The following is a 24,915-nucleotide window of genomic DNA, read 5'->3' as shown; positions in this document are numbered from 1 at the left end:
TGTGAATACTTGTCGATTTGACATCTCAAAGTATTACACCATCAGAATCCTCCTTCGCCTATGTAAAGTTCTTTCTATCTCTGGGTCGTATGGAAATTCTTCTTCTTTCGAAAATTCACCTGCACGCACGAACAAAACAGAGTAGCACTAGGAGGAATAATAAAAATAAAACAAAAACAAATACAAAAACACAAATAAATTAAACTCCTTTCCCCGGCAACGGCGCCAAAATTTGGAAGCGCTTAGTCGTGTCGAGCCCAAATTAAGCCAACTCAGATTAAACAATTAAACATGTAGTAGCGAGAGTAAGGATCGTTCCCACGAGGAAAGTAAAATTTATTTGTGTTCTTAAAAATACTAGAATAAAATAAAAAGGGTTTTTGGAATATAAATAAACTACTAATAAATTAAAAGCAAATTAAAATAATTAAAAACAAGCCTTGGTATCGGTCGACTACACCCTTGAAATTATTCATTCGGTCATCGATTCTCTAAAAATAATTAATTTATATTTAATATTCACCATTGAAAATTTAATTCCTGTTTCACCTTAATCTTAGTTTATTAGACACCAGCGTTCTTGATTAACCCTTACCAATAAATCAACACAAATTGCAGCGATCTAGATTTAAATTTAAGGTAGCATTCAAATGAGTGAAACTGATGAAGCTAGACAACACAAACACCAACGGTTGTATTTAGCCTAGTCAATTGTTGTTCCTACGAATTAAAAAATTCAACAGCAGAAAAAATTAATCATAGTTGCTTCACAAATTAGATGATTCAAACAATTACGGATTTGAATTCTAATTTAGCGGTAGATTGTACGAAAGAATTATCAGGTGATCAATATAATAATCAAACACGCAATCATGAAATAAATCAAAACAACTCTTGATACTCAAATTGAATTAAACACTAAAAATCAAAATCTCACAAAGTAAATAAAATCAACAGTTTCGTCTTCCTTAACCAAGTACAAAAACTAGAAAGATTAAAATCTAATAACAAAGAAGAAAGAACCTAGCCGCCAGATGTTTCCTTGCGCGTATAGCCGTCCAGAAGATTGATAATCCTCTCAAAAAACGATATCAAAACCATTAAATATGACTAGAGTCCTAAAGAAATAAGTGTCCTAACTTAAAAGGATTTCTCGGAAAAGTCGGTGCACTCGATCCTCTGAGTTGGTAGGATCGAGCGCCAAGAAAATGGTGAACCTACTGCCTGCGTCTCTCATGAGTGCGCTCGATCGCACGATTTGGTAGGATCGAGCGCGCAAAAATTTCCAACTTACTGTTTTCAAATTCTTTCTCGCGCTCGATCCTCTGAGTTGGTAGGATCGACCACAACTTTTTCCAGCGAGCAACGATTTTGAAAAATTCATATAAGGAGATTTAACCGTCGGATTGAGCTGAAATTTGGACAGCTGTTTTGAAATATCTTGCACGTTATTCTGAACAGTAAAGATTGGATTTGGAGTTTTCTAAAATTAAATATGATTTTCTGAGCATTGCTGCTTTGTAATTCTTCTCTTATCTCGGCACTTTCTTCCATCTTTAGTTCCATTTCTTCTCTTTTCCTATATCAAATCACATACAATGATTAGGAACTATAACATGAATATAATCAATCAAAATTCACCTAATCATCATAATTTAATCCAAGTAAACATAGGAAAATATTGACATATCACCATGTCTCCCAAGACTGATGCATAGATAGAGGCGATGACACACATTCCATATGCATCTGCTATTGGTAGTATCATGTATAGGATGATATCTACACATCCTGGCATTGCATTTTTACTAAGTGTTGCAAGTAGATATCAATTGAACCCCGCTCTTTCACACTAGAAATTTGTGAAAGGCATCCTCAATTACTTGAGAAGGACAAAGAATATGTTCTTGGTCTATGGTGGTGGAGAACTGAAATTGGAAGGCTATGCCGACTCTAGCTTCCAAAGCGATATCTATAATTCAAAGTTATCTTCCGGTTTTGTATTCATGCTCAATGGTGATGCTGACTCTTGGAAGAGTTCCAAGAAAAACAACACTGCGGATTCCACCACTGAGGAAAAATACATTTCTGCATCAGATGTAGCAAATGAAGCTGTTTGGATAAGAAATTTCATACAATAGTTGGGCGTTATTCCTAATGGAGTTGGTCCAATTCCGGTGTACTACAACAACACGGGCATCGTTGCTCAAGCAAAGGAACCGAGGTCTCATCAGAATACCAAACATGTACTGAGAAAATACCACATTATCCGGGAGATTTTGGAAAGAGAAGAGGTATCGTTAGTGATATGAATTCTTAATGCATGGAAGGCAAACAAGATTATATTAAAATCGTACCCTCAATCCAATAACAAAAGAAATCAAGAATTTTGCCCATTCTTGAAACAAGTAAAATTTTGGATTAACCACCTCCAGCTTACAATGAAACTAGCAACAGTAATCACGAAGAAAACAATTGATCACAACGGGACCTTCAGAAAACCTGTTCCTGACAACCCACGAGGATAATCAACCGACAAACGCCACAAAGTTGAAGAACTTTGATAAGTTTGATTTTGGGTAAAGCAAAAGCTTTGATAAAATTCTAGAGAGAATTTTGTAATTGAATAATCAATAATCTGAAAAATATTAATTTCCTTAAAATAATGAATGTTGTAGTATTTATATTACATCCCAAAATATTGAAAGATAACGCAAAATAAATCAAAAAGATATCAAAGATATCTCCTAAAGTTTCCTAGTAGGAATAAAAGACCTAAAATAAACAAAACAATACCAAAATATTAAAAATCCCGAACACACACAAAAACACCTTTGGTGTGTGTAAAAACTTCGGGGCGGGCGCTCCTTTGTTGTGCAGGACACGGCGCGGGCGCGCCTATGGTTCGCAAGAACATCGTCAATTTGGTTTCCGTAAGCGCGGGCGCGCGATCAGGAGGCGCGGGCGCGCCTTGGCTTCGAGCAAAGTCTTCAATTTCTTCACTTTCTTGACCTCCTTTGACCTCAATAAGATTATAACTTCCTCCAAATTGAATATCAAGAAATCCAACGCCCTCTTGTGTCTTCAACAGCAAAGATTGAAGTGCTTCCTTAAACTTCTGAGCTCGGCCTCTCATAACCGGTCCTCGTAGTATCTCCAACGGATCCTTAGGCACTTGATCAGCATGCGAGCCATCCATGATCGCATCATCCTTCCCTTCTTGAAAAGGATTTGTCCTCAAATCTTGATCATCACCTACATCAAACGGAGATAAACCAGAAACATTAAAAGTAGCACTGACATTATACTCACCTGGAAAATCCAATTTGTAAGCATTGTCGTTGATGCGCTCCAACACTTGAAACGGTCCATCGCCTCTAGGTAGAAGCTTTGAGCGCCGTTATTCAGGAAACCACTCTTTCCTCAAATGCAACCACACCCAATCTCCTGGTTCAAACACAACTCTCTTCTTTCCCTTATTTTCTTGCTTTGTATACTGCAAATTCTTTTTCTCAATGTTCACCTTCACTTTTTCATGCAAATTTCTCACAAATTTCGCCTTTTTCTTACCATCCATGTTAACCCTTTCACTCATAGGTAAAGACATCAAATCCAACGGGGTTAAAGGATTAAAACCATACACAATTTCAAAGGGTGAAAAATTTGTAGTAGAATGAACACTACGATTATATGCAAACTCAACAAATGGCAAACATTCTTCCCAACTCTTCAAATTCTTTTTAATTATAGCACGCAACAAAGTTCCTAACGTTCTATTAACAACTTTAGTTTGACCATCCGTTTGAGGATGACATGTAGTCGAAAACAGTAATTTAGTACCAAGCTTGCACCATAATGTTTTCCAAAAGTAGCTCAAGAAACGAGTATCTCTATCAGACACAATACTCCTAGGCATGCCATGCAATCTAACAATTTCATTAAAGAACATGTCCGCAACATGAGATGCATCATCAGATTTATGACACGCAATAAAGTGAGTCATCCTAGAAAATCTATCAACCACAACAAAAATTGAGTCCCTCCCCTTCTTAGACCTTGGTAACCCTAAAACAAAATCCATAGAAATGTCTACCCATGGTTCACTAGGAACGGGAAGTGGAGTATACAATCCATGTGGTCGTGTCTTTGACTTAGCCTTCCTACAAGTCACACATCTTTCGCAAATTTTCTCAACATCATGCTTCATATGTAACCACAACAAATATTCATGCAACTTATTCATTAACTTTATACTACATGCTCCCACAACAAGTAACTTATTCAATGACGAAGATGGAATAAAAGTGCTACTCGTCTTAAACAAACACTTATTGCTCACATAGAATTTCTCAAGAGTTTCATGCAAACATAACTCAAACACATATTTCAAATCATTATCTAATGCATATAACTCATTAACATTCTCAATCCATAAAAACTTTGTAACCAAAATAGATAAGAACTCATACTTTTGTGTTAATATAGTAACTACCACATATTCCTTACCTCGTTGGCATTGGATCAACTCTTCACCAACAATTCTAAATCCTTGAGAACTTACACCACAATCAACAAGTTCTTTTGTACGAAAAACATTCAACTTTCTAACATGTTCATGACCCAAAAACTTCATATCCAACATGATTAACATAACTCTATAATGTTCAACATGCACTTTAAAATTTTTTTTATATACTAAGATATAATCAAGGCATATCACAACAAAGTTACCCATAGATGCATGCAAAACACAACCCATCAATCCCATGAAAGTATTACGCACATTAGTTAGCCCAAAAATCAACAATAACCAATCAAGCAAATAAGACTCACCACCTATACTATTCTTGCACAATTGACTCACATCAATACAAACCAACTTATCAAATCTTATAGTATGCACAAACTCAAAAGACTTGATATCAAGATTTGAAATCAAAGCATAATTCATAGCTAACACTTTCTCAAATCCTTCAACAAAGTAATTAAATCCATGCAACATTTAATTGAGTTCATACCTTTGGAAGTTGACATTGGATTTGTAGTTTAAACTTGAATTTAAACCATACCTCTCGAATGGAACAACTCTCAAACCTCTAACCTCACTTTGTGTGTGACCAACTTCACATGGATCCAACATGTTGTATCCTCTTTGCTTCTTCATCAACACATCATCAAAATCCTGCAAATAAGAACAAACAATGCTCGGGATTGAACCGGCTAAATCATGACAATGAGATAAAACCTCTTTGTACAAAAGTACTTTAGGGATTTTATTCATTTGAACAAAATTTTCATTCTCACAATTTTGGACCATAATATTTTCTTTTTTTATTGGTCTCTTTCCTCTCTTTTCTTTCCTCTCTTTTTTTCTCTCAAAGGCCATCTCACTCTTTTGCACTCTCTTTCTTTCGGACATAATTATTTCTTTTTCTTTTTCTTTTTCTTTTTCCATGGCTATCTCACTTTTTTGTTCAGCCATATCACACAAATTTTCAACTTCCAATTGATCCTCAAAAAATTCTTTTGGACTCAATTGAATAGTAAAATTATAAGACTCATCCAACAAAGTACTAGTCTCGCCTTGAACATCAAAAGGAATCTCATCTATCACAAGAACATTAGATGACTCCTCAACACATACAGACTCACCTATCACTTCACATTTAGATTCAACACTAATATCACTATCAACCACACCATGTACAATAGAAAAGTTTTCATCAAGCCATTCACCTTCCACCGCACAAATTTCAACACTCTCATCAATAATCAAGGAAGTTTCATCCTCAATTTTCTCAACTTCTACTTCAACTTTTGACTCAACCTCCACTACAACATTAGATTAAATCTCTACACGAGAATCCGCCACTTTCATCATAGCCTCCTTAAAATATTGGCTCATATCATGCTTATCTTTTCTATGACACCATAAGCATGCAATATCAAAGGTACTAGAATTTGAAAGTTTATATGTACCTTGATGTTCACGTTTGGGAGATTCACAGTGATTAGGAGCAAAACGTTTCCGCATAGCTTTATTCATCTCACCCCATGTAGAAATAGGACGCAATCCACGTCTTTCCCTATTTTCATCCAATCTATCCCACCAAGTGCAAGCATAGTCGGTAAACTCTTTTACAACAAGTTTAACCTTCTTAGCTTCAGATAGATCACGACCATCAAATATATTATCTACCCTTTCCTCCCACTTCAAATACGATTCCGAATCTGAATAACCATCAAACGATGGAATTTTATTTTTCTTAAACATATCCAAATAATAATTAAAAATTTTTTCTCCACGACAACCATCATCATCTCTATACACATCAATTTTTCTCTCTCTCCTACTCCCATAATCAAACCTCCTTTCACTCTCCCTATACCCATTGAATTTCCTTTCAAACATTGTACCTGCAAGAAAAAGGTTAGTAATAAAATATTTCTCACCCAAAATCTCACAAATAACTCCAAAGAAAATCACTCAGGCACTCTTTTTTTTTCACTCAAAATATGGAATAGATTTATTTTGAAAGAAACTTGGCACCCAAAAACTCACAAGATACAAGAACTTTTGACCACAAGTTATTTTGCTTCCTCTTTTCTTTTTTTTGACAATTTCGGTCTCTACTTTTTTTTTTTGACCGATTTCAAATCACTTTTTTTTTTTGAATATTCTCTTCTTTTTTTTTTTTTGAATTTATAACTTGTAGCACAAGACACGAGACTTGGGTAACAAGTTCGAAAGAAATGACACAGAATTTTGATATGAGATAGATAACGAACGAAGAACAAAGAATGAAGAACGAGGAACGAAGAAATAATATAGATTAAAGAAGGATACGACTTACTTGAATCAAAACCTTAAGCTTTGATACCAAATGATATGAATTCTTAATGCATGGAAGGCAAACACGATTATATTAAAATCGTACCCTCAATCCAATAACAAAAGAAATCTAGAATTTTGCCCAATCTTGAAACAAGTAAAAATTTTGGATTAACCACATCTAGCTTACAATGAAACTAGCAACAGTAATCATGAAGAAAACAATTGATCACAACGGGACCTTCAAAAAACCTGTTCCTGACAACCCACGAGGATAATCAACCGACAAACGCCACAAAGTTGAAGAACTTTGATAAGTTTGATTTTGAGTAAAGCAAAAGCTTTGATAAAATTCTAGAGAGAATTTTGTAATTGAATAATCAATAATCTGAAAAATATTAATTTCCTTAAAATAATGAATGTTGTAGTATTTATATTACAACCCAAAATATTGAAAGATAACGCAAAATAAATCAAAAAGATATCAAAGATATCTCCTAAAGTTTCCTAGTAGTAATAAAAGACCTAAAATAAACAAAACAATACCAAAATATTAAAAATCCCAAACACACACACAAACACCTTTGGTGTGTGTAAAAACTTCGGGGCGGGCGCGATAGGGCTAGACGCGGGCGCGCCTATGGTTCGCAAGAACATCGTCAATTTGGTTTCCGTAAGCGCGGGCGCGCGATCAGGAGGCGCGGGCGCGCCTTGGCTTCGAGCAAAGTCTTCAATTTCTTCACTTTCTTGACCTCCTTTGACCTCAATAAGATTATAACTTCTTCCAAATTGAATATCAAGAAATCCAACGCCCTCTTTTGTCTTCAACAGCAAAGATTGAAGTGCTTCCTTAAAATTCTGAGCTCGGCCTCTCGTAACCGGTCCTCGTAGTATCTCCAACGGATCCTTAGGCACTTGATCAACATGCGAGCCATCCATGATCGCATCAGTTAGACAGAGTTACCTCCCCAGATAATGTGGTAGATACACTAGAGATGGAAAGGTGTTTGTTTTTAAGAATGCAACATTCTTGGAGAAGAAATTTCTATTGGATAGAAAATGGGATATGATATAACACGAAGTGGTTCGAGATAAACCCACAATTGTAGAGCCCATATCCGAATAACCAAGAGAGGAGATACAAGCACCTAGAAGATCCGAGAAGATCTCGAGACCACCTATGAGGTATGGTCTGCTTCTTGAAGAAGGTCATGATGAGCCTAACCATGGATGTGATCCAAGGACCTTTAAGAAAGCATTATCTGATGCTAATTATTTTCTGAGATGAAATCAATGCATTGGAAACAAGTGTAGAATCATGTGGATGCACCAAAGATATGTTTTCCTATAGGATGTAAATGGATTTACAATAGGAAACTTGGGGCGGATGGGAACGTGTTTACCTTCAAGTCGCAATTGGTAGTAAAATGTTATACTCAAAGAAATGGAGTTGACTCTGAGGAACCTTTTTCTCTAGTCGCAATGTTCAAGTATATAAGGATTTTGCTAGCCATAGCAGCATGGTATGATTACAAAATATGACAGATAGACGTGAAGACGGCCTTTCTTAATGCGGATATTAAGGAATAGATTTACATGTCTCCGCCTAAATGGTTCACATCTATTGAAAGTGAGCATATGGTAAGAAAACATCAGAAATCAATTTATGGTCTTAAGCAGGCATCTAGGAGCAGGAATTTCATATTTTACTGTACAATCAAAGAGTTTGGTTTTACTAAGAATCCTAAGGAACCTTGTATGTATAAGAAGGTCAGTGGTTGTGCTGTGACATTCCTGGTACTTTACGTTGATGGCATTCTACTCATTGGAAATGATGTAGTGATGTTGCAATCAACTAAAGTTTGGTTAGAGAGTAATTTCTTGATTCAAGACTTAGGTGAAGCATATTACGTTTTGGGAATAAAAATCTATAGGGATAGATCGAAAAGATTGCTTAGTCTCACCAAGTCTACATACATTGATACCATTGTGAAGAGGTTCTCCAATGAAGAGTCCAAGAGAGGACATCTACCAATGTGTCATGGTGTGTTCCTATCCAAGTCAATGTATCCCAAGACTGATGCAGAGATAGAGGCAATGACACGCATTCCATATTCATCTGCTATTGTTAGTATCATGTTCAAGATGATATCTACACGTCCTGACGTGGAAATTGTACTGAGTGTTGCAAGTGGATATCAATAGAACCCCGCTCTTTCAAACTAGAAATTTGTGAAAGACATCCTCAATTACTTGAGAAGGAGAAAGAATATGTTCTTGGTCTATGGGGGTGGAGAACTGAAATTGGAAGGCTATGCCGACTATAGCTTTCTAAGAGATATCGATAATTCGAAGTCATCTTCCGGTTTTGTATTCATGCTAAATGGTGATGCTGACTCTTGGAAGAGTTCCAAGAAAAACAACACTACGGATTCCACCACTGAGGCCGAATACATTTTTGCATCAGATGTAGCAAATTAAACTGTTTGGATAAGAAATTTCGTCCAATAGTTGGGCGTTATTCCTAATGGAGTTGGTCCAGTCCCGGTGTACTACTACAACACAGGCGCTGTTGCTCAAGCAAAGGAACCGAGGTCTCATCAGAAATCCAAACAAGTACTGAGAAAATACAACATCATCCGGGAGATTGTGAAAAGAGAAGAGGTGTCGTTATACAGAGTCACCTCCCCAGATATTGTTTTAGATACACTAGAGATGATAATGTGTTTGTTTCTAAGAATGAAACCTTCTTGGAGAAAAAATTTATATTTTATAGAAAATGGGATATGATATAACTCGAAGTGGTTCGAGATAAACCCACAATTGTAGAGCCCGTATCTGAACAACCAAGAGAGGAGATACAAGCTCCTAGAATATCCGAGAGGGTCTCAAGACCACCTATGAGGTATGGTCTGCTTCTTGAAGAAGGTCATGATGAGCCTGACCATGGATGTGATCCAAAGGCCTTCAAGGAAGCGTTATCTGATGCTAATTCATCCAAGTGGTTTGAAGCTATGGAATCTGAGATGAATTCCACGCATTCGAACCAAGTGTAGAATCTTGTGGATCCACCAAGGATAATTGTTCCTATAGGATGTAAATGAATTTACATGAGGAAACTTGGTGCGGATGGGAAGGAGTTGACTTTCAATAAGTGATTGGTAGCAAAAGGTTATACTAAAAGACAAGGAGTTGACTTTGAGTAACCTTTTTCTCCATTAGCAATGTTCAAGTATATAAGAATTTTTCTAGCCATACCAGCATGGTATGATTACGAAATATGACAAATGGATGTGAAGACGGCCTTTATTAATGGGGATATTAAGGAATATATTTACATGTCTCAGCCTGAAGGGTTCACATCTATCGAAAGTGAGCATATGATAATCAAACTTCATAAATCAATTTATGGTATCAAGGAGGCATCTAGGAGCTGGAACGTCAGATTTGACAGTACAATCAAAGAGTTTGGTTTTACTAAGTATACTAAGGAACGTTGTATGTATAAGAAGGTCAATGGGAGTGCTGTGACATTTCTGGTACTTTATGTTAATGGCATTCTACTCATTGGAAATGATGTAGGGATGTTGCAATGAACTAAAGTTTGGTTAGAGAGTAAGTTCTTAATTCAAGACTTGGGTGAAGCATCTTACGTATTGGGAATGAAAATCTATAGGGATAGATCGAAAAGATTGCTTAGTCTCACCCAGTCTACATACATTGATACCATTGTGAAGAGGTTCTCCATGGAAGAGTCTAAGAGAGGACATCTATCAATGTGTCATGGCGTGTCCCTATCCAAGTCCATGTCTCCAAAGACTGATTTAGAGATAGAGGCGATGACACGCATTCCATATGCATATACTATTGTTAGTATCATGTATAGGATGATATCTACACGTCGTGACTTGACATTTGTACTGAGTGTTGCAAGTAGATATGAATATAACCTTGCTCTTTCACACTAGAAATTTGTGAAAGACATCCTCAATTACTTGAGAAGGACAAAAAAAATGTTCTTGGTCCATGGGGGTGGAAAACTTAAATTGGAAGCCTATGCCGACTCTATCTTGCAAAGCGATATCGATAATTCGAAGTCATCTTCCGGTTTTGTATTCATGCTCAATGGTGATGCTAACTCTTGGAAGAGTTCCAAGAAAAACAACACCGTGGATTCCACCGCTGAGGCCGAATACATTTCTGCATCAGATGTAGCAAATGAAGTTGTTTGGATAAGAAATTTTGTCCAATAGTTGGGCGTTATTCCTAATGGATTTGGTCCAGTCCCGGTGTACTGCGACAACACGGGTGCCGTTGATAAAGCAAAGGAACTAAGGTCTCATCAGAAATCCAAACATGTACTGAGAAAATACCATATTATCCTAAAGATTGTGGAAAGAGGAGAGGTGTCGTTAGACAGAGTCACCTCCCCAGATAATGTGGTAGATACACTAGAGATGCAAAGGTGTTTGTTTCTATGAATGCAACCTTCTTGGAGAAGAAATTTCTCTTGGATAGAAAATGGGATATGATATAACTCGAAGTGGTTCGAGATAAACCCACAATTGTAGAGCCCATATCCGAACAACCAAGAGAGGAGAAACAAGCTCCTAGAAGATCCGAGAGGGTCTCGAGACCACCTATGAGGTGTGGTCTGCTTCTTGAAGAAGGTCATGATGAGCCTGACTAAGGATGTGATCCAAGGACCTTCAAGGAAGCGTTATCTGATGCTAATTCATCCAAGTGGATTTAAGCTATGGAATCTGAGATGAATTCCATGCATTGGAAACAAGTGTAGAATCATGTGGATCCACCAAAGATAATTGTTCCTCTATGATTTAAATGGATTTACAATAGGAAACTTGAGGCGGATGGGAATGTGTTGACCTTCAACTCGCGATTGGTAGCAAAATGTTATACTCAAAGAAATGGAGTTGACTTCGAGGAACCTTTTTCTCCAGTCGCGATGTTCAAGTATATAAGGATTTTGCTAGCCATGCAGCATGGTATGATTACGAAATATGACATATGGATGTGAAGACGGCCTTCCTTAATGGGGATATTATGGAATAGATTTACATGTCTCCGCCTGAAGGGTTCACATCTATCAAAAGTGAGCATATTCTAAGAAAACTTCAGAAATCAATTTATGATCTCAAGCATGAATCTAGGAGCTGGAACTTCATATTTGACGGTACAATCAAAAAGTTTGGTTTTACTAAGAATCATAATGAACCTTGTATGTATAAGAAGGTCAGTGGGAGTGCTGTGACATTCTTGGTACTTTATGTTGATGACATTCTACTCATTGGAAATGATGTAGGGATGTTGCAATCAACTAAAGTTTGGTTAGAGAGTAAGTTCTCGATTCAAGACTTGGGTGAAGCATCTTACGTTTTGGAAATAAAAATCTATAGGGATAGATTGAAAAGATTACTTAGTCTCACCCAGTCCACATACATTGATACCATTGTGAAGAGGTTCTCCAAGGAAGAGTCTAAGAGAGAACATCTACCAATGTGTCATGGCGTGTCCCTATCCAAGTCCATGTCTCTGAAAACTGATGTAGAGATAGAGGCGATGACACGCATTCCATATGCATCTGCTATTGTTAGTATCATGAATAGGATGATATATAAACGTCCTGACATGAAATTTGTACTGAGTGTTGCAAGTAGATATCAATAGAACCCTGCTCTTTCACACTAGAAATTTGTGAAAGACATCCTTAATTACTTGAGAAGGACAAAGAATTTGTTCTTGGTCTATGGGGGTGGAGAACTGAAATTGGAAGGCTATGCCGACTCTAGCTTTCAAAGCGATATCGATAATTCGAATTCATCTTCCAATTTTATATTCATGCTCAATGGTGATGCTGACTCTTCAAAAAGTTCCAAGAAAAAAAACATTGTGGATTCCACCGCTGAGGCCGAATACATTTCTGCATCAGATGTGGGAAATGAAGCTGTTTGGATAAGAAATTTCATCCAATAGTTTGGCGTTATTCCTAATGGAGTTGGTCCAGTCCCGGTGTACTGCGACAACACGGGCGCCGTTGATAAAGAAAAGGAACCGAGGTCTCATCAGAAATCCAAACATGTACTAAGAAAATACCACATTATCCGGGAGATTGTGGAAAGAGGAGAGGTGTCGTTAGACAGAGTCACCTCCCCAGATAATGTGGTAGATACACTATAAATGCAAAGGTGTTTGTTTCTATGAATGCAACCTTCTTGGAGAAGAAATTTCTATTGGATAGAAAATGGGATATGATATAACTCGAAGTGGTTCGAGATAAACCCACAATTGTAGAGCCCATATCCGAACAACCAAGAGAGGAGATACAAGCTCCTAGAAGATCCAAGAGGGTCTCGAGACCACCTATGACGTATGGTCTGCTTCTTGAAGAAGGTCATGATGAGCCTGACCATTGATGTGATCCAAGGACCTTCAAGGAAGCGTTATCTGATGCTAATTCATCTAAGTGGCTTGAAGCTATGGAATATGAGATGAATTCCATGCATTGGAAACATGTGTAGAATCATGTGGATCCACCAAAGATAATTGTTCTTATAGGATGTAAATGGATTTACAATAAGAAACTTGGGGCGGATGGGAAGGTGTTGACCTTCAAGTCGCGATTTGTAGCAAAATGTTATACTCAAAGAAATGGAGTTTACTTTGAGGAACCTTTTTCTTCAGTCGCAATGCTCAAGTATATAAGGATTTTGCTAGCCATAGCATTATTGTATGATTAAAAAATATGACATATGAATGTGAAGACGACCTTTCTTAATGGGGATATTAAGGAATAGATTTTGAAACGACTCTGACCTCTACTAAATAATAACTAAATAAAATGCGGGTTTTAGAAAATTTTCGGCATGACCACTCTATAAATATTCAAACCCGCCATTCACAGACAACAATTTGAAATGCAAACAACAACACTAAATAACTAGACCGAGAAAGGAACGAGAACTGGAGAAAAGATTCGACATTCGAACATCAAAGATTAAGCAACTACATATTTGCATGCCCACAAAAAAATCAATTAATCCTTACAATATCATTTGACCAATCAACAAATAGAAAGACTTTAAAGTGCTAAAATAATCTCTTGCGAAAGACTAGCATGGTCAGAGGTATGTGACGTGCCTGCAAGTAGTCCACTCGATAGTCTTGCCCCTCGGTCTCAATGAAATACTTCTCACCTGAAAACAATGAGTGTAGTAAGTCTAAAAGACTCAACAAGAATATGGGGGGGGGGGGGGGATAACGAGTACTACGTAAATACAAGCACACGCAGACTAAAAATAGCTTGATAATAAAATAATTTGTGCCCTTAATTTAAATAAATTGTACTTCTAAAATGAGAGAACATGAATATAACATATGCATGACTAATTCATTTATAATTAATGTAACTGCATAAACTGTACTTAAACGTAGTCATAAAAACTGTGAACTGTAACTATGAACTTGGATCCTTGATTGTGAATCTGTGATTGCGATCATGATAATGGATATAGTGCACAATGCCGCAAGGAGGTCAAGATGAAACCCAACCCAATCTTGCCCTATATTTGGTAAGGGAGGCCAAGATAGCTCTGAGCCCCACATGAACACATGCTATGGTAAGGAAACCCATAATGATTTGGTAAGGGAGGCCAAAACATCTCCCAGCCCCACACATACACGTGAATAAATGTAGTCACAATCATCTCACTTCGTTCAAAAAAATACTTTCTTTCATACTTGAATATGGACTTAGCATTCATATGAAAATATGACGTACATGCAAATATTAATCGATAATCATGCATATGACTCACACATGGATGATCGGGATGGTGATTTAGGAGGCAAACCAAAAGATGGGAAACTAAACCATAATTTAGCGCTTAAAGCAAATTGGAGCGGTTTGCCCGTAAAATTTGTAACTTTCTCGATTCTTAATCAAAAGGGATTCCGCTTGAAACCACGACTCCATGACACTTAGAACTAAGCCAATAAATCAACCTCGGAATTTATTTCCTAAGCAATCATTTTTCAAAAGTACGATTTTCGGGCAGCAGCCCCCTTAGCTTAAAAATTATGCACGCACCCAACATTCAAAAATCTAGAACTCGACCGAAACTTAACCAAATTAATTGCTGCTTGAACCGACGTTTTCCTAACATCTTGGCCTAATTCCAGACTCGAGCCCATGGTCTAAACATGATTTTAACCCTGATTTAAAATACGTTTCCAGGCAGCCCACACTTAGCAGAAAAATCTGTTCAAACCTACTTCTTGTAATGAACCCCAAACTTAGCTATGACAACTCCCATGTTTCTAGCTAATAGACTAGGACCAAGACCAATACATTAGATCCATTTTCGACACTTCAAAAGCCCCTCAAACCTTCCTAAACTTGGCATCAGAAGCAGCCCCAGCCAACCTCAAAGCCGAGCCCATCCCTGCCCTCAAATTCGAATGTCCCAACAATCCATCTTACAAACCGACTTCGAGCCATCACAAAGACTACCATGTGAACTACATATCACCCACGATAGCTCCTCAACCACCATCCAAATCAACACCACAAACATAAAAATTTTTAACCCTCATATTAGACACAATTCTGGAAATTTCGAACCCATCATGATATATATAAATCTGGAATTTATTCGAGCCGCAAGCCAAGTAAAAATTTGAAAACAATTCGAACCATCATGCTAGCGAAAATTCTGGAAAAGATCTCGAAACACTCAAGGCATGAAATTTCTGAAATTTTCGAAGCTAGCATATCTTCAATGCATTCACAAACCAATCTCAAATACATTAGAAACTCATTGAATAACATGGTTTTCCAAGCATGAATGCAGAAAAAGGAAATCTCGGCTAAATGGGAAAAAAACATCGAGCAGTGCATAAATCGTTCATATCATTCGAAAACTTCAAAGATTCAACACAATATATAATAATCTATAAGGGGAAGCAAAGAAGCAACATTCTTGCCTTAAACCGTGAAAGATCAGAAATGGGGAAAGCTTGGCTGTTGGAAATTGGAATCGAGTTGAGGAAGAGGTGAAGAACTCGAGCAGTTTCCTTGTTAGAGGAATTTGAGAAAGAGTAGGACTAGAGCAACTATTGAAATCGAGCTTGAGGGAATGGAAATGGCTCGCTCAGCTCGCCTGGGGATGTTCGCCGGAAAACTCGCCGGAAAGTTGCTGGAAATAAGCCAATGAACAGGGGCTGGTTCAGCTAATTCTAAGCTTACGAAATATAGCAGAAATATGGTCTACAAATCACCAAGATCGAAGCTTACTTACTCGAAGAATAGCAGCAGAATACAGCAGCCCGACCAGGTTCTGAACGTGGCTCGATTTGGGCACAAACGGACATTAAATTCAGCGATTCTTAGCTTAAATCGAAGCTACAGATGTAAGGAAGAAACCCAACAAACGGATCAAAGTTTGGATGTCGGACGAGGAATTTACGAGCAAGATACCGCAGCTGCTCCAATTGTGACGGGAATGAAAGGGCTTCGGGTTGGGCTGCATAAGGTGTGAGAGAAGGGAATCGCGTATATGTGTCTGGGAAATGAGTGAGATTTGAGTGTGAATTTTAGGGCTAGGGTTAAGTCTTAAGTTTGAGTGTGGAAGAGTGTAAGTATAGATGTATGTATATAAATTTGAGTGTGTGAGTGATAGGGATAAAGTGTCACACAATTTAAGAAATGCTAGAACAAACTTAGCGACTTAAGAATTAAAAAAAAAATCAACACTTTAAATATTTTGATGTCGCAGCGATAAAAAAAAATTATTTTTTTAAAAAAATAAACAGAGCGATTAAAATAATTTAAACAAGCTAGAATAATCGTTTAAAACCAAATTAAATAAACACACAAGCGGAAAAAAAAATTTTAAAATGATTTGGACAATTAAAAAAAAGATTTAAAATAAATAAGCTAGACATTTAAAATAATTTAAAATAATTAATCGCTAAACTTAGGTTATTTTAAATAAATAAGTTGAATACTCAAAAATATTTAAACAAATAAGCTAAACAGTTAAAATCTTTTAAATGAATAAACTAAACAATTAAATTCATTTAAATATGCAAGCTTAAACATTTAAAATATTTAAAACAATTAAATTGCACAATAAAATGATTTTTTCAAATAAATTTAAACAATTAAAAATATTAATTAAATAGTTAGTACAATAAAAATTATTTGAATAAATAATAAAATATTTTATTAGCACATAATTCAAATAAAAAATTTAAATCAATTAAACTTAAAAATAATAAACATGATATTTATTTAATTTAATATATGCGAATTAGTAAATTGGATTTTTGGTACTACAATTCCTCCCCCCCCTTAAATAGGATTTCGTCCTCGAAATTCAAGAGTGACTAACTAGGTTCGAACACCTTAGACCCGATCAACACTAAGTTCTCCAACTTCGCACCCACATGAGTTGACGCTAATTAACTTACTTTGTGCACTATGATGCTTACAGATATCTATATCACCAAGGGCCTAACTAACTCTTATTGCAATATAAAATTTACAATTCTTACACGTTCCCAAGTGGTCTTATCCTCAATGAAATTTTATCACTCCTCAAATTTACTAATCAAATTTACAAACTTAGAAACGTCATCTTACTTCAACTGATAAGTTCTCAATCCTACAAATTCTTAGATCTTTAAGTTATTGCACAACCTACATTATGCTAACCTTATATCCTACGTCGGAATTCCAAGCTATAGAGTCCATAAAACCAATAAATAATTTATGTCGACCCCGACAAAGATTTAAAATTTTCTAACAACGAAACTACATTTATCGTCTATTTACCAATTAAACATAACTAGCATGCTATACAACTTGAGCTCTTAAGAAATTCACAAGTTCCCATAATACTTGGCAACTAAACACTAAACTCTTCTAAATATGATAGCTAAGGGACTATACAATTCTACCTCGTTAGACCTCGAAATAAGATATGAATCTGACTCATACTTACCCAACATCGATACATGAAAACCATCATGTATCACTAACAACTCTGCGCCAGCTCGAATGATAAAACAAATTACTTATCTCCTCAACAATCGCATAAGGACTGACAAATCGAGTTAATTTCCTTATATACCCAAGTCAATAGTACTACGAAACAATGATACCTTCAAGAACAACCTAACAACCATTTTGAAATTCTAAAGGTCTATGCTACTTATTAGCTTAACTCTGCTTAATGATCCTGGACTAAGCTCAAATCCCTTGTTAGTTACTAAAACCCTCTACGCTTCTAAGGATGATTAAAATTTTCTTAAGCAACGACTCTAGCTCAGCTAACCTTCCAGTCAAATTATACCACGAGCACGAGATATTATCCACTTATATTGGATTAGATGATCTCTAAGTACCAAACAATTCTTACATATCGCCTGAAGACATATCTCAAATCCTTAGTTCAACTTGACAGCAAGTCTGAAAATCCAAAAATTCCCAAAACTATTATATGTACAACCTAAATTCATGTTTCAAGAACTTAATATAAAATTAGACACCTCGAAGAGTTTGTAACCCGATCGTATAAGCTTCTTCAATTTTCTTCTAGTACCTTAGTATTCCGCTAATGGTTAAATATACAACTTATCCAGAAAACTATCTGAACATTCTATTCGTCATTCTGTACTCATAGTTGGTGCATTAGTCTAACCGGTTGACATTCACAAAATCTTAGAATTCAAATATAAAGTACCCAAAAGTCTCTAGGGACAACTCTATTTACTATCTCGCAACTGTTCACTCATTCAGTTCACCAAAATCATCTATTTACTCTTAACAATCCTGTTTGAAATTGAAACAACTCATTCAATTAATTGCTACCTAGCAGTCTACTCGCTATAACTAGATATAATTGCTAGTCGCCCCTCCTAGGATCATAACAATAACTTAGGATTTTATCTAGTATAAATGCTAAATCCCAGCGGTCTAAACACTTACTATGCGGCTACGAGCCAATTCTTTACACAAGAATTTGAAATAATAATTGAAATTATGATCCACCCAAATCCTCATTATGATGGATCATGAAAGGAAACAAATATGCAAGTAATGCTGCATAATATGAAATGAAATAATACAAGAATTACAAACAAACGAGCTGAAAATAAAAATCTAGATAAGTGAAAACAACTCACTCATAATTCAATTCTAGGGGTGAATAAATAATAATAAAGGCTCCATTAATAATAAATATGAGCCAACAAGACACAAATCCCGTGATCTTTCACCCATCATGCTCAATCAATCCAAGCACAATTAAGAGCAATCAGTGTGACTTCAATCGAGAGAGAAGCCCACACAATTCAATAATCAGGAAAAAACAACAGTCTAGAAATAAAATAAGATGTCAGCCACACAACATGAGTAGATTACCAAAAAGAAAAAGTGAATCTTACTCACATGAACCTGCGGCTCTAGAACCGAAGAGAAAGAAAAAAAAAATTCTAGAAGTGTGGAATAAGCAAGATTTTATTAAAAAGTTCAACCAATGCCAAAGTAGCAGAATTCAACGCTGATTAATGTCATACAAATCCATAAATTCTCAAAGGATGTGCAAAGAAATTTCAGATACTCAAAAGTATATGTTGCAATGGATACAAGAACAATTGAAGAATAAGGAAATTAATGATCGGAATAATAGTTCACAAAATTGAAAGACTCATAGTAACCGACTCACTATTTTTCCAAAATCATACTTGCCTGAATAAACAAAGAAAAACTCAAACTATCCATAATAATATAAAACCAAGTTCGTAACTCAAGTCTTCTCACGAGTTCGATTCACTAACTTAATTGACAAACATGCCTCTATCAATTTCTAACCAAACTATTCAGTTAGTTTTATCCGACTAAATTCCATCCATAAGAGAATAAATTATAACAAGGACAGATCAAATAATACCTCCTAATACGCAAGTTTAAAATTTCCGACAAATTCCTACAATCTCACCCAATATTTTTAACATCACCTAATAATTCAAACAACATTCACTTACTGTCCAAATGTGGAAGGAATATTAGTACACCAACTCCGTTTAACTTGACCCGCATGTTATAAAAATGAACATTTGAATGGTACACTTTAAACTACTAAAAAAATATATATATATATATATGTATATATATATATATATATATATATATAAATGACAACAAAATATTTAAGGTATAAATTCAGATACGACTAACATATAAAATTCTTTAAAAACTTACAGACTTTGAGGCGAGACTTCTCGAGTTTCTTGCAACCAACAGTAGGCACAACCCAAACCAGAACCATGCTCTGATACCTAGTGAAACGACTCTGACCTATACTAAATAATAACTAAATAAAATGCTGGTTTTCGAAATGTTTTGGCATGACCACTCTATAAATATTCAAACCAGCCTGTCACAGACAACAATTTAAAATGCAAACAACAACACTAAATAACTAGACCGAGAAAGAAATGAGAACCGGAGAAAAGATTCGACATTTCGAACATCAAAGATTAAGCAACTACAAATTTACATGCCCACAAAAAAATCTATAAATCCTTACAATACCATTTATCCAATCAACAAAAAAAAAGACTTTAAAGTGCTAAAATAATATCTTGCGGAAGACTAGCATGGTCAGAGGGATGTTCCGTGCCTGCAACGCAGTCCACTCGATAGTCTTGCCCCTCGGTCTCAATGAAATACTCCTCACCTGAAAACAATGAGTGTAGTGAGTCTAAAAGACTCAGCAAGAATAGGGGGGGGGGGGGGATAACGAGTAATACATAAATACAAGCACACGCAGATTAAAAATAGCTTGATAATAAAATAATTTGTGCCCTTAATTTGAATAAAGTGCACTTCTAAAATGAGAGAACATGAATATAAAATATGCATGGCTAATTCATTTATAATAAATGTAATTGCATAAACTGTACTGAAACGTAGTCATAAAATTGTGAACTGTAATTGTGAACTAGGATCCTTGATTGTGACTCTGTGATTGCGATCATGATCATGACTATAGTGCACAATGCCGCAAGGAGGTCAAGATGAAACCCAACCCAATCTTGCCCTATATTTGGTAAGGGAGGCCAAGATAGCTCTCAGCCCCACACGAACACATGCTAAGGTAAGAAAACCCATAATGATTTGGTAAGAGAGGCCAAAACGTCTCCCAGCCCCAAACATACACGTGAATAAATGTAGTCACAATCATCTCACTTCGTTCAAAAAAATACTTTCTTTCATACTTGAATATGGACTTAGCATGCATATGAAAATATGACGTACATGCAAATATTAATCAATAATCATGCATATGACTCACACATGAATGATCGAGATGGTGAGGCAAACCAAAAGATGGGAAACTAAACCATAATTTAGTGCTTAAAACAAATTAGAGCGGTTTGCCCGTAAAATTTGTAACTTGCTCGATTTTTAATAAAAAGGGATTCCGCTTGAAACTACGACTCCATGACACTTAGGACTAAGGCAGGAAATCAACCTCGGAATTTATTTCCTAAGCGATCATTTTTCAAAAGTATGATTTCCAGGCAGCAGCCCCTTAGCTTAAAAATTCTGCACGAACCTAACATTCAAAAATCTAGAACTCGACCGAAACTTAACCGAATTAATTTCCGCTTCAACCGATGTTTTCCGAACATCTTGACCTAATTCCAGACCCGAGCCCATAGTCTAATCATGATTTTAACCCTGCTTTAAAATACGTTTCCGGGCAGCCCACACTTAGCAGAAAAATCCGTTCAAACCTACTTCTTGTAATGAACCCCAAACTTAGCTATGACAACTCCCATGTTTCTAGCTAATAGACTAGGACGAAGACCAATGCATTAGACCCATTTCCCACACTACAACAGCCCCTCAAACCTTCCTAAACTTGGCATCAGAAGCAGCCCCAGCCAACCTCAAAGCTGAGCCCATCCCTGCCCTCAAATTCGAAAGTCCCAACAATCCATCTTACAAACCGACTTCGAGCCATCCTAAACACTACGATGTGAACTTCATATCACCCATGGTAGCTCCTCAACCACCATCCAAATCAACACCAAAAACATCAAAATTTTGACCCCCATATTAGACACAATTCTGGAAATTTCAAACCCATCATGATATATATAAATCTGGAATTTATTCGAGCCGCAAGCCAAGTAAAATCTGAAAACAATTCGAAACATCATGCTAGCAAAAATTCTTGAACAGATCTCGAAACACTCAAGGCATGAAATTTCTGAAATTTTAGAAGCTAGCATATCTTCAATACATTCACAAACCAATTTTAAATACATTACAAACTCATTGAATAACATGGTTTTCCAAGCATGAATGCAGAAAAAGGAAATTTTGGCTAAATTGGAAAAAAACATCGAGCAGGGCATAAATCGTTCATGTCATTCGAAAACTTCAAAGATGCAACACAATATATAATAATCTATAAGGGGAAGCAAATAAGCCACATTCTTGCCTTAAACCGTGAAAGATCACAAATGGGGAAAGATTGGCTGTTGGAAATTGGAATCGAGCTGAGGAAAAGGTGAAGAACTCGAGCAGTTTCCTTGCTAGAGGAATTCGAGAAAGAGCAGGACTAGAGAAACTATTGAAATCAAGCTAGAGGGAATGAAAATGGCTCGCTCAGCTCTCCTGGGGATGTTCGCTGGAAAACATGCCGGAAAGTTGCTGGAAATAAGCCAACAAACATGGGTTGTTTCATCTAATTCTAAGCTTGCGAAATACAGCAGAAATATGGTCTACAAATCACCAATATCGAAGCTTACTTACTCGAAGAATAGCAGCAAAAAACAGCAGCCCGACTTGGTTCTGAATGTGGCTTGATTTGGGCACAAACGGACATCAAATTCAGCGATTCTTAGCTTAAATCGAAGCTACAGATGTAAGAAAGAATACCCAACAAACGGATTGAAGTTTGGATGTTGGACGAGGAAGTTACGAGCAAGATACCGCAGCTGCTCCAATGGTGAGGGGAATGAAAGGGCTTGGGGTTGGGCTGCGTAAGGTGTGAGAGAAGGGAATCGCGTATATGAGTGTGTGAAATGAGTGAGACTTGAGTGTGAATTTTAGGGCTAGGGTTAAGTCTTATGTTTGAGTGTCTAGAACAAACTTAGCAACTTAAGAATAAAAAATAAATCAACACTTTAAATAAATTGATGTCGCAGCGATAAAAAAAAATATTTTTATTTTTTTAAGAATAAACAGAGTGATTAAAATAATTTAAAGAGACTAGACTAATCGTTTAAAATCAAATTAAATAAACACACAAGCGAAAAAAAATCTTTTAAATGATTTGGCTAATTAAAAAAAAAGATTTAAAATAAAAAAGCTAGAAATTTAAAATAATTTAAAATAATTAATCGCTAAACTTAGGTTATTTAAAATAAATAAGTTGGACACTCAAAAATATTTAAACAAATAAGCTAAACAGTTAAAATCTTTTAAATGAATAAACTAAACAATTAAAATCATTTAAATATGCAAGCTTAAACTTTTAAAATATTTAAAACAATTAAATTGAACAATAAAAATCATTTTGACAAATAAATTTAAACAATTAATAAAAACATTATTTAAATATTTAGTACAATAAAAATTATTTTAATAAATAATAAAATATTTTATTAGCACATAATTCAAATAAAGAATTTAAATAAATTAAACATAAAAATAATAACCATGATATATATTAAATTTAATATATTCGAATTAGTAAATTGGATTTTTGGTACTACAGATTTACATGTCTCCACCTGAAGGGTTCACATCTATCGAAAGTGAGCATATGGTAAGAAAACTTCAAAAATCAATTTACGGTCTCAAGCAGGCATCTAGGAGCTGGAAATTCAGATTTGACGATACAATCAAAGAATTTGGTTTTACTAAGAATCCTAATGAACCTTGTATGTATAAGAAGGTTAGTGGGAGTGCTGTGACATTCTTGGTACTTAATGTTGATGTCATTCTACTCATTGGAAATGATGTAGGGATGTTGCAATCAACTAAAGTTTGGTTAGAGAGTAAGTTCACGATTCAAGACTTGGGTGAAGCATCTTACGTTTTGGGAATAAAAATCTATAGGGATAGATCGAAAATATTGTTTAGTCTCATCCAGTCTACATACATTGATACCATTGTGAAGAGGTTCTCCATGGAAGAGTCTAAGAGACGATATCTACCAATATGTCATGGCGTGTCCCTATCCAAGTCCATGTATCCGAAGACTAATGTAGAGATAGAGGCGATGACATGCATTCCATATGCATCTGCTATTCTTAGTATCATGTATAGGATGATATCTACACGTCCTGACGTGACATTTGTACTGAATGTTGCAAGTAGATATCAAGAGAACCCTGCTCTTTCACACTAGAAATTTGTGAAAGACATCCTCAATTACTTGAGAAGGACAAAGAATATGTTCTTGGTCTATGGGGGTGGAGAAATGAAATTGGAAGGCTATGCCGACTTTAGCTTCCAAAGTGATATCGATAATTCGAAGTCATCTTCCGTTTTTGTATTCATGCTCAATGGTGATGCTGACTCTTGGAAGAGTTCCAAGAAAAAAAACACTGCGGATTCTACCGCTGAGGCCGAATACATTTCTGCATCAGATGTGGCAAATGAAGCTGTTTGGATAAGAAATTTCGTCCAATAGTTGGGCTTTATTCCTAATGGAGTTGATCCAATCCCGGTGTACTGCGACAACACGGGCGCCTTTGATAAAGCAAAGGAACCGAGGTCTCATCAGAAATCCAAACATGTATTGAGAAAATACCACATTATCCGGGAGATTCTGGAAAGAGGAGAGGTGTCGTTAGACAGAGTCACCTCCCCAGATAATGTGGTAGATACACTAGAGATGCAAAGGTGTTTGTTTCTATGAATGCAACATTCTTGGAGAAGAAATTTATATTGGGTAGAAAATGGGATATGATATAACTCGAAGTGGTTCGAGATAAACCCACAATTATAGAGCCCATATCCGAACAACCAAGAG

Source organism: Henckelia pumila, chromosome 4, assembly GCF_033568475.1.
Source record: "Henckelia pumila isolate YLH828 chromosome 4, ASM3356847v2, whole genome shotgun sequence".
Classification (NCBI taxonomy): Eukaryota; Viridiplantae; Streptophyta; class Magnoliopsida; order Lamiales; family Gesneriaceae; genus Henckelia; species Henckelia pumila.
The sequence above is the reverse complement of the archived record's forward strand: the minus strand, read 5'-3'. Positions refer to the sequence as shown.